Genomic DNA, 15,280 nt, shown 5'->3' on the forward strand with positions numbered 1-15,280 from the left:
GACGCAGCCTGGGGCTGGATCTCCTCAGCACCCGTAGAAGGCAGGTCCCGATGCCGTGCAGGGCATTGGGCAGCCTCTGCACGGCATGGGGCTGCCTTCTGACACATCGAGTCCCTGCCACAGCAGCGCGGGGACTCAATGTGCTCCATCACCTGCCGCAAAAAAACTTCTATGTCGCGGTCAGCGTGATCACGGCATCTAAAGGGTGAAAAACCCGCTTCTTACCGGCATCCTCTGCGGCCAATGAGGATGCCGGTAATTTGCAATTCTTATTTTAACAAAAGAGATCAGCTATTCTGTAACAATATGGATATATAATAAACATAATGGTACAGAATAAAAAAAAAATACTGTGTTTTGTAGCCTCCAATACATAGTAACATAGTACATAAGGCCAAAAAAAGACATTTGTCTTTCCAGTTCGGCCAGTCATCCTGCATTTTTTAAACAAAAAAAATAATCATGTTTTAGTGTCACCATAGTCTGAGAGCCATAGTTTTTTTTATTTTTTGGGCGATTCTCTTAGGTAGGATATAATTTTTGCGGGATGAGATTATGGTTTGATTGGTACAATTTTGGGGTGCGATGAAAATTTAAAAAGTTACAGCCCATGGAAGATAGGAAAGAAAAATTAAAACACAAAACGAAAATAACAACCTCCGGTATCTTAAGGGTTAAATGGGTTATCCCGTGATTAATCTACAAAATGAAAATCAGACATCATATAGTACATGACAACCTCTAACAAAGCTAGAACCGGCCCTGTACCTCACAAGGATCCAGAGATCTCCCCATTCATTGCTCTGCAAGATTTATATCAAGCTGACAGCTCAAGGGGAGTGTGTTTTCTGCTGCAGCTCAGGGGGCGTGTCTTTTCTGCTGCAGCTAAGGGGGCGTCTTTTCTGCTGCAGCTAAGGGTGTGTGTTTTTTCTGCTGCAGCTAAGGGGGCGTGTCTTTTCTGCTGGAGGTCTCTCCCTATCACAGCTTAGGAGGCAGCTGAAGGATGAAACTGAGCATGTGCGGCCACCTCAGTGAGCAGGACAAAGAAATAAGAAAAAAATAAACAGCAGGTGGCGCTATACAGATACATTTCATTGAAAAACTCAAGGGCCATGCAAAATTTTTAATTGCATCCAATTACAAAAGTATTCAGATCTGGGTGCTGGTTTAAAAACTGTAGAATATTTTTTATGGGACAACCCCTTTAAGTAAACAGTCTAGGTAAGTGGTGCACTGTAGGGGAGATTTGTCAAAACTGGTTTAAAGGAAAACTGGCTTAGTTTCCCATAGCAACCAATCAGATTCCACCTTTCATTTTTCAGAGCTCTTAAGCCAGTTTTCGTTTGCACCCATTTTGATAAATCTCCCCCAGTGACTCCCATGTCCTTCATCTCCCTCAGACCCTGCAATAGCACAGTGTGTCAGTTTTGCTTACAGTGTTCCCCACTCATACCCACTGCCCCTAAAAGTACCAGCCACAGCATCCCTGTAAGGCCTAGTTCACACAAACGTTGTTTTTTTTTGCGAGTGTACGGGCCGTTTTTTTGTGTTCCGTATACGGTCCGTATACGGAACCATTCATTTCAATGGGTGCGCAAAAAAAAACGGAACACATACAGAAATGCATCCGTATGTCTTCTGTATCTGTTCCGTTTTTGCTGAACCATCTATTGAAAATGGAAAATGCAAATGTGATCGCACTCTGCATCCAGCATTCTGCCCTGCCTCCATGCTGGATGAGACATTGGTGTACATTTTGGCCAAAGCGTAATAAGCCACTCACCACGTCAAGGTCGCCTCATTTGAGTGGTCCCTAACACTAGTTCCTACCTGTTTATGGGCCATGACAGCCACACAAAGTCCAGGGAATGCAGGTCAGCATGCACGCCAAGCACACTCTGCTTTTAACCCCGTCCGGTGCCATTACAGCTTTCATCGGATCCAGGGATGCAAGTACCAACTGACCTGCATTCCCTGGACTTTGTGTGGCTGTCATGGCCCATGAACAGGTAGGAACTAGTGTTAGGGACCACTCAAATGAGGCGACCTTGACGTGGTGAGTGGCTTATTACGCTTTGGCCAAAATGTACACCAATGTCTCATCCAGCATGGAGGCAGGGCAGAATGCTGGATATAGAGTGCGATCACATTTGTATTTTTCGTTTGTATATGTATTTCGCCATAGTGATGTGCACCTACATACAGGTTGTGCTGACTCAATCCCCCACATTTCATCTATTGAAAATGTTATGCCCAGCCCAATTTTTTCTATGTAATTACTGTATACTGTATATGCCATATGGAAAAACGGAACTGAAACTGAAAGACAACGGAACTCAAAAACGGAACAAAAAATATAAAAGCCATATGTTCGTGTGAACTAGGCCTAAGTACCAGTCATTTCTTCGATGCTCACACTTTGGCCAACTGAGCTGAGTTTCTCGATTTTGGCAGTGGATATTGAACAAAACAGATTTTGATCCACCAAATTCAGTACAGCTTAAGGCCTCTTGCACACGACCGTATGCCCTCCGAGATATACGGTCCGTGAGCGCCATTGATCGTCCGCACGGGAGCACACATCATCATAGATTACAATGATGCTGTGGACGTCATGCCTCCCGCGGGCCTATTGTCCCGCACTCATACGATCCTATGAGTGCGGGACAATAGTCCCGCGGGCGGCCCGACTTGCACAGCATCATTGTAATCTATGATGATGTGTGCTCCCGTGCGCACGATCAATGGCGCTCACGGACCATATATCTCAGAGGGCATATGGTCATGTGCAAGAGGCCTTAGGGTGGGAAGATGGGTGGGCACAGGAGTATGGTTTAGGGGACAGAGGTGTCAGGCAGACCAGAGGCTTCTCCCTCATTTATATCTAAGATTACATGATTTTTTTTATTTTTTTCAGATGAAAATGAAACGCTTGTTTAATGGTCATCAGTGAAGGCGGACGTAGCTGTCTGGTCTCAAATTGTAATCCATGAAACTGTAGCTGCATGAAATGAAAGGTAAGACCTGGTATTTGTATTAACCACCTCAGCCCCCAGTGCTTAAACACCCTGAAAGACCAGGCCACTTTTTACACTTCTGACCTACACTACTTTCACCGTTTATTGCTCGGTCATGCAACTTACCACCCAAATGAATTTTACCTCCTTTTCTTCTCACTAATAGAGCTTTCATTTGGTGGTATTTCATTGCTGCTGACATTTTTACTTTTTTTGTTATTAATCGAAATTTAACGATTTTTTTGCAAAAAAATGACATTTTTCACTTTCAGTAGTAAAATTTTGCAAAAAAAACGACATCCATATAGAAATTTTGCTCTAAATTTATAGTTCTACATGTCTTTGATAAAAAAAAAATGTTTGGGTAAAAAAAAAATGGTTTGGGTAAAAGTTATAGCGTTTACAAACTATGGTACAAAAATGTGAATTTCCGCTTTTTGAAGCAGCTCTAACTTTCTGAGCACCTGTCATGTTTCCTGAGGTTCTACAATGGCCAGACAGTACAAACACCCCACAAATGACCCCATTTCTGAAAGTACACACCCTAAGGTATTCGCTGATGGGCATAGTGAGTTCATAGAACTTTTTATTTTTTGTCACAAGTTAGCGGAAAATTATGATTTTTTTTTTTTTTTTTTTTTTCTTACAAAGTCTCATATTCCACTAACTTGTGACAAAAAATAAAAAGTTTTATGAACTCACTATGCCCATCAGCGAATACCTTGGGGTCTCTTCTTTCCAAAATGGGGTCACTTGTGGGGTAGTTATACTGCCCTGGCATTCTAGGGGCCCAAATGTGTGGTAAGGAGTTTGAAATCAAATTCTGTAAAAAATGACCTGTGAAATCCGAAAGGTGCTCTTTGGAATATGGGCCCCTTTGCCCACCTAGGCTGCAAAAAAGTGTCACACATCTGGTATCTCCGTACTCAGGAGAAGGTGGGGAATGTGTTTTGGGGTGTCATTTTATATATACCCATGCTGGGTGAGAGAAATATCTTGGCAAAAGACAACTTTTCCCATTTTTTTATACAAAGTTGTCATTTGACCAAGATATTTATCTCACCCAGCATGGGTATATGTAAAAAGACACCCCAAAACACATTCCTCAACTTCTCCTGAGTACGGGGATACCAGATGTGTGACACTTTTTTGCAGCCTAGGTGGGCAAAGGGGCCCATATTCCAAAGAGCACCTTTCGGATTTCACTCCTCATTTTTTCCTGAATTTGATTTCAAACTCCTTACCACACATTTGGGCCCCTAGAATACCAGGGCAGTATAACTACCCCACAAGTGACCCCATTTTGGAAAGAAGACACCCCAAGGTATTCCGTGAGGGGCATGGCGAGTTCCTAGAATTTTTTATTTTTTGTCACAAGTTAGTGGAAAATGATGATTTTTTTTTTAATTTTTTTTTTCATACAAAGTCTCATATTCCACAAACTTGTGACAAAAAATAAAAACTTCCATGAACTCACTATGCCCATCAGCGAATACCTTGGGGTCTCTTCTTTCCAAAATGGGGTCACTTGTGGGGTAGTTATACTGCCCTGGCATTCTAGGGGCCCAAATGTGTGGTAAGTAGGTAAATGACCTGTGAAATCCGAAAGGTGCTCTTTGGAATGTGGGCCCCTTTGCCCACCTAGGCTGCAAAAAAGTGTCACACATCTGGTATCTCTGTATTCAGGAGAAGTTGAGGAATGTGTTTTGGGGTGTCTTTTTACATATACCCATGCTGGGTGAGATAAATATCTTGGTCAAATGCCAACTTTGTATAAAAAAAATGGGAAAAGTTGTCTTTTGCCAAGATATTTCTCTCACCCAGCATGGGTATATGTAAAATGACACCCCAAAACACATTCCCCAACTTCTCCCGATTACGGAGATACCAGATGTGTGACACTTTTTTGCAGCCTAGGTGGGCAAAGGGGCCCATATTCAAAAGAGCACCTTTCGGATTTCACAGGTCATTTTTTACAGAATTTGATTTCAAACTCCTTACCACACATTTGGGCCCCTAGAATGCCAGGGCAGTATAACTACCCCACAAGTGACCCCATTTTGGAAAGAAGAGACCCCAAGGTATTCGCTGATGGGCATAGTGAGTTCATGGAACTTTTTATTTTTTGTCACAAGTTAGTGGAATATGAGACTTTGTATGAAAAAAAAATTAAAAAAAAAATAAGCATTTTCCACTAACTTGTGACAAAAAATAAAAAATTCTAGGAACTCGCCATGCCCCTCACGGAATACCTTGGGGTGTCTTCTTTCCAAAATGGGGTCACTTGTGGGGTAGTTATACTGCCCTGGCATTTTCCAGGGGCCCTAATGTGTGGTAAGTAGGTAAATGACCTGTGAAATCCTAAAGGTGCTCTTTGGAATATGGGCGCCTTTGCCCACCTAGGCTGCAAAAAAGTGTCACACATGTGGTATCGCCGTATTCAGGAGAAGTTGGGGAATGTGTTTTGGGGTGTCATTTTACATATACCCATGCTGGGTGAGAGAAATATCTTGGCAAAAGACAACTTTTCCCATTTTTTTATACAAAGTTGGCATTTGACCAAGATATTTCTCTCACCCAGCATGGGTATATGTAAAATGACACCCCAAAACACATTCCCCAACTTCTCCTGAGTACGGCGATACCAGATGTGTGACACTTTTTTGCAGCCTAGATGCGCAAAGGTGCCCAAATTCCTTTTAGGAGGGCATTTTTAGACATTTGGATACCAGACTTCTTCTCACGCTTTGGGGCCCCTAGAATGCCAGAGCAGTATAAATACCCCACATGTGACCCCATTTTGGAAAGAAGACACCCCAAGGTATTCAATGAGGGGCATGGCGAGTTCATAGAATTTTTTTTTTTTTGGCACAAGTTAGCGGAAATTGATATTTTTAATTTTTTTCTCACAAAGTCTCCCGTTCCGCTAACTTGGGACAAAAAATTCAATCTTTCATGGACTCAATATGCCCCTCACGGAATACCTGGGGGTGTCTTCTTTCCGAAATGGGGTCACATGTGGGGTATTTATACTGCCCTGGCATTCTAGGGGCCCTAAAGCGTGAGAAGAAGTCTGGAATATAAATGTCTAAAAAATTTTACGCATTTGGATTCCGTGAGGGGTATGGTGAGTTCATGTGAGATTATATTTTTTGACACAAGTTAGTGGAATATGAGACTTTGTAAGAAAAAAAAAAAAAAATTCTGCTAACTTGGGCCAAAAAAATATCTGAATGGAGCCTTACAGGGGGGTGATCAATGACAGGGGGGTGATCAATGACAGGGGGGTGATCAATGACAGAGGGGGTGATCAATGACAGGGGGGTGATCAATGACAGGGGGGTGATCAATGACAGGGGGGTGATCAATGACAGGGGGGTGATCAATGACAGGGGGGTGATCAATGACAGGGGGGTGATCAATGACAGGGGGGTGATCAATGACAGGGGGGTGATCAATGACAGGGGGGTGATCAATGACAGAGGGGTTGATCAATGACAGGGGGGTGATCAATGACAGGGGGGTGATCAATGACAGGGGGGTGATCAATGACAGGGGGGTGATCAATGACAGGGGGGTTGATCAATGACAGGGGGGTGATCAATGACAGGGGGGTGATCAGGGAGTCTATATGGGGTGATAACCACAGTCATTGATCACGCCCCTGTAAGGCTTCATTCAGACGTCCGGATGCGTTTTGCGGATCCGATCCATCTATCAGTGCATCCGTAAAAATCATGCGGACATCTGAATGGAGCTTTACAGGGGGGTAATCAATGACAGGGGGGTGATCAGGGAGTCTATATGGGGTGATCACCACAGTCATTGATCATGCCCCTGTAAGGCTTCATTCAGACGTCCGGATGCGTTTTGCGGATCCGATCCATCTATCAGTGCATCCGTAAAAATCATGCGGACATCTGAATGGAGCTTTACAGGGGGGTGATCAATGACAGGGGGGTGATCAGGGAGTCTATATGGGGTGATCACCACAGTCATTGATCATGCCCCTGTAAGGCTTCATTCAGACGTCCGGATGCGTTTTGCGGATCGGATCCATCTATCAGTGCATCCGTAAAAATCATGCGGACATCTGAATGGAGCTTTACAGGGGGGTGATCAATGACAGGGGGGTGATCAGGGAGTCTATATGGGGTGATCACCACAGTCATTGATCATGCCCCTGTAAGGCTTCATTCAGACGTCCGGATGCGTTTTGCGGATCGGATCCATCTATCAGTGCATCCGTAAAAATCATGCGGACATCTGAATGGAGCTTTACAGGGGGGTGATCAGGGAGTCTATATGGGGTGATCACCACAGTCATTGATCATGCCCCTGTAAGGCTTCATTCAGACGTCCGGATGCGTTTTGAGGATCGGATCCATCTATCAGTGCATCCGTAAAAATCATGCGGACATCTGAATGGAGCTTTACAGGGGGGTGATCAGGGAGTCTATATGGGGTGATCACCACAGTCATTGATCATGCCCCTGTAAGGCTTCATTCAGACGTCCGGATGCGTTTTGAGGATCGGATCCATCTATCAGTGCATCCGTAAAAATCATGCGGACGTCTGAATGGAGCTTTACAGGGGGTTGATCAATGACAGGGGTGTAATCAATGACAGGGGGGGTGATCAGGGAGTCTATATGGGGTGATAACCACAGTCATTGATCACGCCCCTGTAAGGCTTCATTCAGACGTCCGTATGCGTTTTGCGGATCCGATCCATCTATCAGTGGATCCGTAAAAATCATGCGGACATCTGAATGGAGCTTTACAGGGGGGTAATCAATGACAGGGGGGTGATCAGGGAGTCTATATGGGGTGATCAGGGGTGATCAGGGGCTAATAAGGGGTTAATAAGTGACGGGGGGGGGGTGTAGTGTAGTGTAGTGGTGCTTGGTGGGACTTTACTGAGCTACCTGTGTCCTCTGGTGGTCGATCCAAACAAATGGGACCACCAGAGGACCAGGTAGCAGGTATATTAGACGCTGTTATCAAAACAGCGTCTAATATACCTGTTAGGGGTTAAAAAAAACACATCTCCAGCCTGCCAGCGAACGATCGCCGCTGGCAGGCTGGAGATCAACTCTCTTACCTTCCGTTCCTGTGAGCGCGCGCGCCTGTGTGCGCGCGTTCACAGGAAATCTCGCCCATCGCGAGATGACGCATATATGCGTGACTCTGCGCAGGGCTGCCACCTCCGGAACGCGATCCTGCGTTAGGCGGTCCGGAGGTGGTTAAAGGGAACCTGTCACTGGGATTTTGTGTATAGAGCTGAGGACATGGGCTGCTAGATGGCCGCTAGCACATCCGCAATATCCAGTCCCCATAGCTCTGTGTGCTTTTATTGTGTAAAAAAAAACGATTTGATACATATGCAAATGTATGCACCTGTGGACTGGCGTGGTACTGTTTTTGGAAGAAAGCTGAGTATACCTTGCTATATTTTCATATGATTTTGCAGTGATTAATACGACGGGTAGTGACCATTTACCTGCTATTTTTCTGAAAAGAAAATCACCTCCAAAAAAGCTTTAAAACAGCCTCCCATTCATTGCAATGGGAAGCAGTACTTTGAGGAATAAAGCAGCAGCGTGCCTTTTCTTAGGGCAGAATCAGCGCTGAATATCCCTTTGAAAGGAATGGGAAGCAGAAAAAAAACAGCTCCATGCAAGTCCATGTGGTTTTTTGTGCGCATTTTGGGGCAGATCTGCGTCAAAAACCTTAAGCTGAAAATGCAGGTTTGTATTGAAGTGAACTCCCATTGGTTAAAAAAAAAGATACGTATAAAAAAAACGAGTTCCTTTTGCGATGAGAAAAAACATGTGGATTCCATGGTATTTTTTTAAGCATGTTTTTCAAAATCAGTTGTGTGAACTGGCCCTAATTTGTGTTTTTTGGTGCAGATTTCATGCAGATTTTCTGCAATCAAATCTGCACCATCTGCAGCCACCATTAAGAGGCTTGCACCGCTTCATAAATTTGGAAAAATGTTAGTAAAACTGTTAGGCCCCTTTCACACGGGCGAGTATTCCGCGCTGATGCGATGCGTGAGGTGAACGCATTGCACACGCACTAAATCCCGACCCATTCATTTCTATGGGGCTGTGCACATGAGCGGTGATTTTCACGCATCACTTGTGCGTTGCGTGAAAATCACAGCATGCTCCTCTTTGTGCGTTTTTCACGCAACGCAGGCCCCATAGAAGTGAATGGGGTTGCGTGAAAATCGCAAGCATCCGCAAGCAAGTGCGGATGCGGTGCGATTTTCACGCACGGTTGCTAGGAGACGATCGGGATGGAGACCCAATCTTTATTATTTTCCCTTATAACATGGTTATAAGGGAAAATAATAGCATTCTGAATACAGAATGCTTAGTACAATAGCGCTGGAGGGGTTAAAAAAATAAATAAAAAAAATTTAACTCGCCTCAGCCACTTGTTCGTGATGGACCATGTGAAGAGCGTAGTGACGTCATCAAAGGTCCTTTTCTCCCAGGTCATCAAAGAAGATGAGCCGGGCAGCGCGAACAAGTGGCTGAGGTGAGTTTAATTTAAAAAAAATTTAACCCCTCCAGCGCTATTGTACTAAGCATTCTGTATTCAGAATGCTATTATTTTCCCTTATAACCATGTTATAGGGGAAAATAATAATGATCGGGTCTCCATCCCGATCGTCTCCTAGCAACCGTGCGTGAAAATTGCACCGCATCCGCACTTGCTTGCGGATGCTTGCGATTTTCACGCAGCCCCATTCACTTCTATGGGGCCTGCGTTGCGTGATAAACGCACAATATAGAGCATGCAGCGATTTTCACGCAACGCACAAGTGATGCGTGAAAATCACCGCTCATGTGAACAGCCCCATAGAAATGAATGGGTCCGGATTCAGTGCGGGTGCAATGCGTTCACCTCACGCATCGCATCCGCGCGGAAAACTCGCCTGTGTGAAAGAGGCCTAACAGTATCAGCAAAGGGTATGAGATTAGACAAAACTCATGTACACTTTGCTTTCTTTTTTGTACGGAAATTGACCTGCCGTGCAGATTTAGAAATCCGCAGAAAGTCAATTGCTCCGTAGTATCTAGGGTGCCTTCACATGTTGCGAATTTTGTTCACGTCACGCATTGCACCCGTGTGGAAAATTCACTCGTGTGAAAGGGGCCTTAGAGATGCGACGTTCATGCCTCATTTACTAAGCATTCCGTATTCAGAATGCTATTATTTTCCTTTATAAACATGTTATAAGGGAAAATAATAAAATCTACACAACACCTAACCCAAACCTGAACTTCAGTGAAGAAGTCCGGGTTCGGGTCTGGGTACCACATGGCGATCTTTCTCACGCGCGTGCAAAACGCATTAAAACGCTTTGCACTCGTGCGGAAAAATCACGCATTTTCCCGCGACGCACCCGCATCGTATCCGGCCCTCACACGCGATGCCCGTGTGAAAGAGGCCTAATACGCTGCAGTTTTCCCTGTGAGAATCTGCACGGAAAAACCAACACACTCATTGGCTCCTAACAAATTAATTGCTGTGAGTAAAAGATGTACCGTAGATCACAACCCCAAATAAGAACGCACAGCAAAATATATAATAAATTATTAGTTTATTGTTTTACATATACAAAAGTATTTTAATATAGTGTCTTAGCAGCAAACATACACAGGAAAAAAGAAATAGAACTACTGTACACCTCAAGTAAATAGAGCAAATCCTGAATGACTGAACCACTAGTCACCAAAATTGATGAAGGAAAGGAGCATTAGTATAAATCTTTCACAGTATAATACCTATCCCTTTCACAGGTCAATATAGCTCGCTCCTGAAGGTGTTTCTCATGGACGGTGGGAGAACATGGAGTATTATGAATGCGTATATGGAGCCAGAGAGGGTTCGGGATGCGTTCTGGATGAGTAGAAGCTATATTCATGGATAGCAAATGGGGTCATATGGGGGAAACACTGTTAATAATAGTCGTACTATATTTTGTCAACCAACTATGGACACAAATCTCAAATTTTTTAATAATAATGGATTTCATTAAAGGGGTATTCCCATCTCAGACAATGCGGGCATATCGCTAGCATATGCCCCCATTGTCTGATAGGTGCGGGTCCCACCGCTGGGACCCGCACCTACAATGAGAACGAAGCGGGGAGCGCTGTGGCTGGAGGGGGGTCCGTCCACCACCAAGCGCTGCTCCCATAGAAGTGAGCGGGAGCACACCGCGCATGCGCGGCCCATGCTCCCATTCATTTCTATGGGGCAGACGGCAATAGTCGAGCCAGTGCTCGGCTATTTTCGGCAGCCCCATGGAAATTAATGGAGGGCGGCTGCGCATGTGCAGTACGCCCTCTGTTTATTTCCCGGCTCCGTTCTCATTGTAGGTGCGGGTCCCACCCTAGCGATATGCTCCCATTGTCTGAGATGGGAAAACCCCTTTAAGGACTACACATGAATTGGCGTGATACATTTATTATAAATTTTTTCAGTTATTTGAGTGGAAGGTATCCATATGACTAGTGGTTCAGTCATTCAGGATTTGCTCTATTTACATTAGCACTTGAGGTGTACAGTAGTTCTTTTTTTTTCTTCCTGTGTATGTTTGCTGCTAAGACTCTATTTTAAAATACTGTATATATAATGTATATGCAAAACAATAAACTAATTATTTATTATATATTTTGATGATCGAAAAATCACGTGTAATCCTCCACGTGTTCAGGTGGCGTGAGGTCATGTTCACACGGAGGATTTTTTGGCGTGGATCCTGCGCTGAAATGCATGCACCCTGGATGTGTCCTGTCCATTCTTGATGAAAATGGTCGAGAATGAAAAAGCGCGCAAGATCTGCGTTATAAGAAATTGTGCATCCAAAAAACCTGATGCCGAATTTTTTTTTTTTCCGGACAGAAAATACACTGTATGAACATATAATTGAGTGTGACTGATGCCACGTTGTGGGTGCTTGAAGCAGGCCCATGGATGGTTTTAGTCTTCCTGGTAAGAAGATGGGGCATAGAGTTGTAATAAGAATACAGATCTGCATGACGTAGAGTGTTAGGCCCTTTCACGCGAGCGTGACGGATTAGATCCGGATGCGTTCAGTGAAACTCGCACCATTTTGCAAGCAAGCTCAGTCAGTTTTGTCTGCAATTGCGTTCAGTTGTTCAGTTTTTTTCCACGCGGGTGCAATGCGTTTTGATGGGTTTTTCACGCGCGTGATAAAAAACGGAAGGTTTGCAAACAACATCTCCTAGCAACCATCAGTGAAAAACGCATCGCACTACTATGAGGCCAGGGCTGCGTGAAAAACGCAGAATATAGAACATGCTGCGTTTTTTACCCAACGCAGAACTGATGCGTGAAAAAAACCACTTGTGTACACAGACCTGTTGAAATAAATGGGTCAGGATTCAGTGCGGGCGCAATGCGTTCACGTCACGCATTGCACCCGCTCGGAAAACTCGCTTGTGTGAAAGAGGCCTTAGGTTTAGTGATATGGAATCAGTACAAGATGGAGCTGTGTCTGGTCTTCTCTAAGTGTATACACGTGGTGCAGGCAGCAGTGAACGTAGTGGCGGGAGAACGGTGTAGCAACTGTGTCTGTTGTGACAGATAAGAAGTGAGCAGGCGTCGGTTTGGCCGTTCTCTCTCCACCCTGTCTTGTGGCGTACGCCTCTCCTCTCATTCACATCATGCAGCATTCCCTGGCACAGACTGCCATACGAATACAAGCCACTTACTAATGTATTGTGATTGTCCATATTGCCTCCTTTGCTGGCTTGATTCATTTTTCCATCACATTATACACTGCTCGTCTCTATGTCACGGAAGGTGTACAGCAAACTAGAAGACACAAAAGGAAGATCCGACTGACTGGATCCAAAACTAAGGAACCAAAGGGATAGCCCTGCACCAGACCTGGCTCTCTCCCTAACTACTCAGCCTATGCAAAATTCTCAATAGTAGAAGATCGCATATCCTCGTACCTCGACTGTCTAACCCCTGAACACCCTATAATAGTGAGGGGACACGACCACCGGCTCCCTACACTTGATACGGAGGGAGTCAGGGTCACCTGGGATCCGGCAAACAGGAAAATACAAATGAATGAACAAAACTTATCTGTAGAAGACTCAGTAGTAGCATCCAGCATGCATATACTCCAGGAAGTTGTATAAACCGCAAAGTGATGCAGTATGGGAAGCAGGGGAGCACCCAGGAATTTTGTCTAGGATGGGTCCGAAAGGCAAAAAAATGTGGCATGTGTAGTGCGCTGTGCTAATTTAATTTTTCAAAGTCCCCTTTATATTTAAAAATGCAGGGAAAGGGTGTAGTGTGTTGCGCGGATTCTTTAATTGGCGATTCTAAAAGGCCTGCAGGAAAATAACAATGCGGCGCGCGAAGTGCGCCGCAAATTTTTGGGCCCCGCCCATTATTAAAAGCCCCTCCTATATTTAATAGGCCACTCCCAACACACACTGTACAGCTGGAATTCTATAGTTGAGGCCTGTCTCTACACATCATACGGAGAGGGGAGGGTCTGTCCTGGCTGCACTGCCTGCTTATACAGCAAGCTACAGCCAGGAAGCTCCTCCGCTCTCCTCCCTCCCCTGATCCTGCTCAAGGCCTGTGGTTCCCCCCCACCATCTGCCACCCGCCCGTGGCCTGCTGCCCACCTTGACCGTCCTCACCCAGCTCTGAATCCTCCTTCTGCAAATGGCAGGGGGAGGAGCCGGAGCATCTCCTCTCCTACATAGCGCCCCCTACCTCTTACATCCGGTGATGTCAGCTTTGTTGTAGACGTTTTCTTTCCTCATCTTCTCCATTCAGACCAGACCGCCATGATGATTTTTCAGCCATCTCCCGTCTCTGCAGAGATTGACAAACAGACATTAGTTTCCCACATTTCCATCATCTTCACATCTTCTGAACACCCTTTCCTGCCACCCCCAATACTGTGCCTGCTGTGCCCCCAATACTATACTGCAGAAACAGTCCCCCTGGAAATACTACTACCACACAGATAGTGCCCCCCCCCTCAACAATTATTGGCTCACAGTGCTCTAAAAAAATAACTGCGCCCAGACACTAATAGTATAAAGATAATGTCCCCCAAAAATTATTGTGCTAAGCTGATACTGTGGCAGGGTGCCCCCCAAAGTAACAGGGCTCCCCAAAATATAAATAATTCTCTGCCAGAGCACACTTAGTAGTAATAATGCCCCTATAGTGCCCATACTAGTAATCATGTTCCTCATAGCCCCCCAGTATTAGCAAAGCTCCGCATAATACCTCCTTGTACTAATAATTCTCCCTACAATATGACAGTACATGAAATACCCCCGCTTAGTGCCCGCTGTTGAGCTAATGTCCCCATAATGTATGCCAGTATAAAATACCCCTATATAGTGCCCCAGTAAATGCCCTCATAGTGCTCCTCTCCCCCTTCCCCATAGTGTCCCCCATAATATGCCAGTAAAAAAATGCCCCTTCTAAGTGCCACCATATCCCCCAATAGTGCTCCACTCCTCCATAGTGCCACTCTCCCCTATAGTGCCTACCATAATGTGCCAATAAAAAAATGCCCCCTTAGTGCCACCAGATGCCATAATGCCCCCATAATGTGCCAATAAGAATAAAGGCCCCTTTAGAGCCCCCACTTCCCCTTAGTGCCCCCAAATAATGCCCCTATAGTGCCACCAGATGCCCCATAGTGCCATTCTCCCCTATAGTGCCCCCATAATATGTCAATAAAAAAAGCCCCTTTAGACCCCCCAGATGCCCCCATAGTGATCCTCTCCCCCATGGTGCCGCCCCATAATGTGCCATTAAAAAATTCCCCCTTAGTGCCACCAGATGCCATAATGCCCCATGTGCCAATAAGAAAAAAAGGCCCCTTTAGAACCCCCACTTCCCCATAGTGCCCCCAAATAATGCCCCTATAGTGCCACCAGATGCCCCATAGTGCCGTTCTCCCATATAGTGCCCCCCATAATGTGTAAAAAAAAAAAAAAGCCCCTTTAGAGCCCCCATAGTGCTCCTCTCCCCCATGGTGCCCCCCAAATAATGCCCCTATAGTGCCACCAGATGCCCCCTAGTGCCGTTCTCCCCTATAGTGCCCCCCATAATGTGTAAAAAAATAATAATGCCCCTTTAGAGCCCCCATAGTGCTCCTCTCCCCCATGGTGCCCCCCAAATAATGCCGCTATAGTGCCACCAGATGCCCCATAGTGCCGTTCTCC

The sequence above is a fragment of the Bufo bufo genome, chromosome 1 (assembly GCF_905171765.1).
Source record: "Bufo bufo chromosome 1, aBufBuf1.1, whole genome shotgun sequence".
NCBI lineage: Eukaryota > Metazoa > Chordata > Amphibia > Anura > Bufonidae > Bufo > Bufo bufo.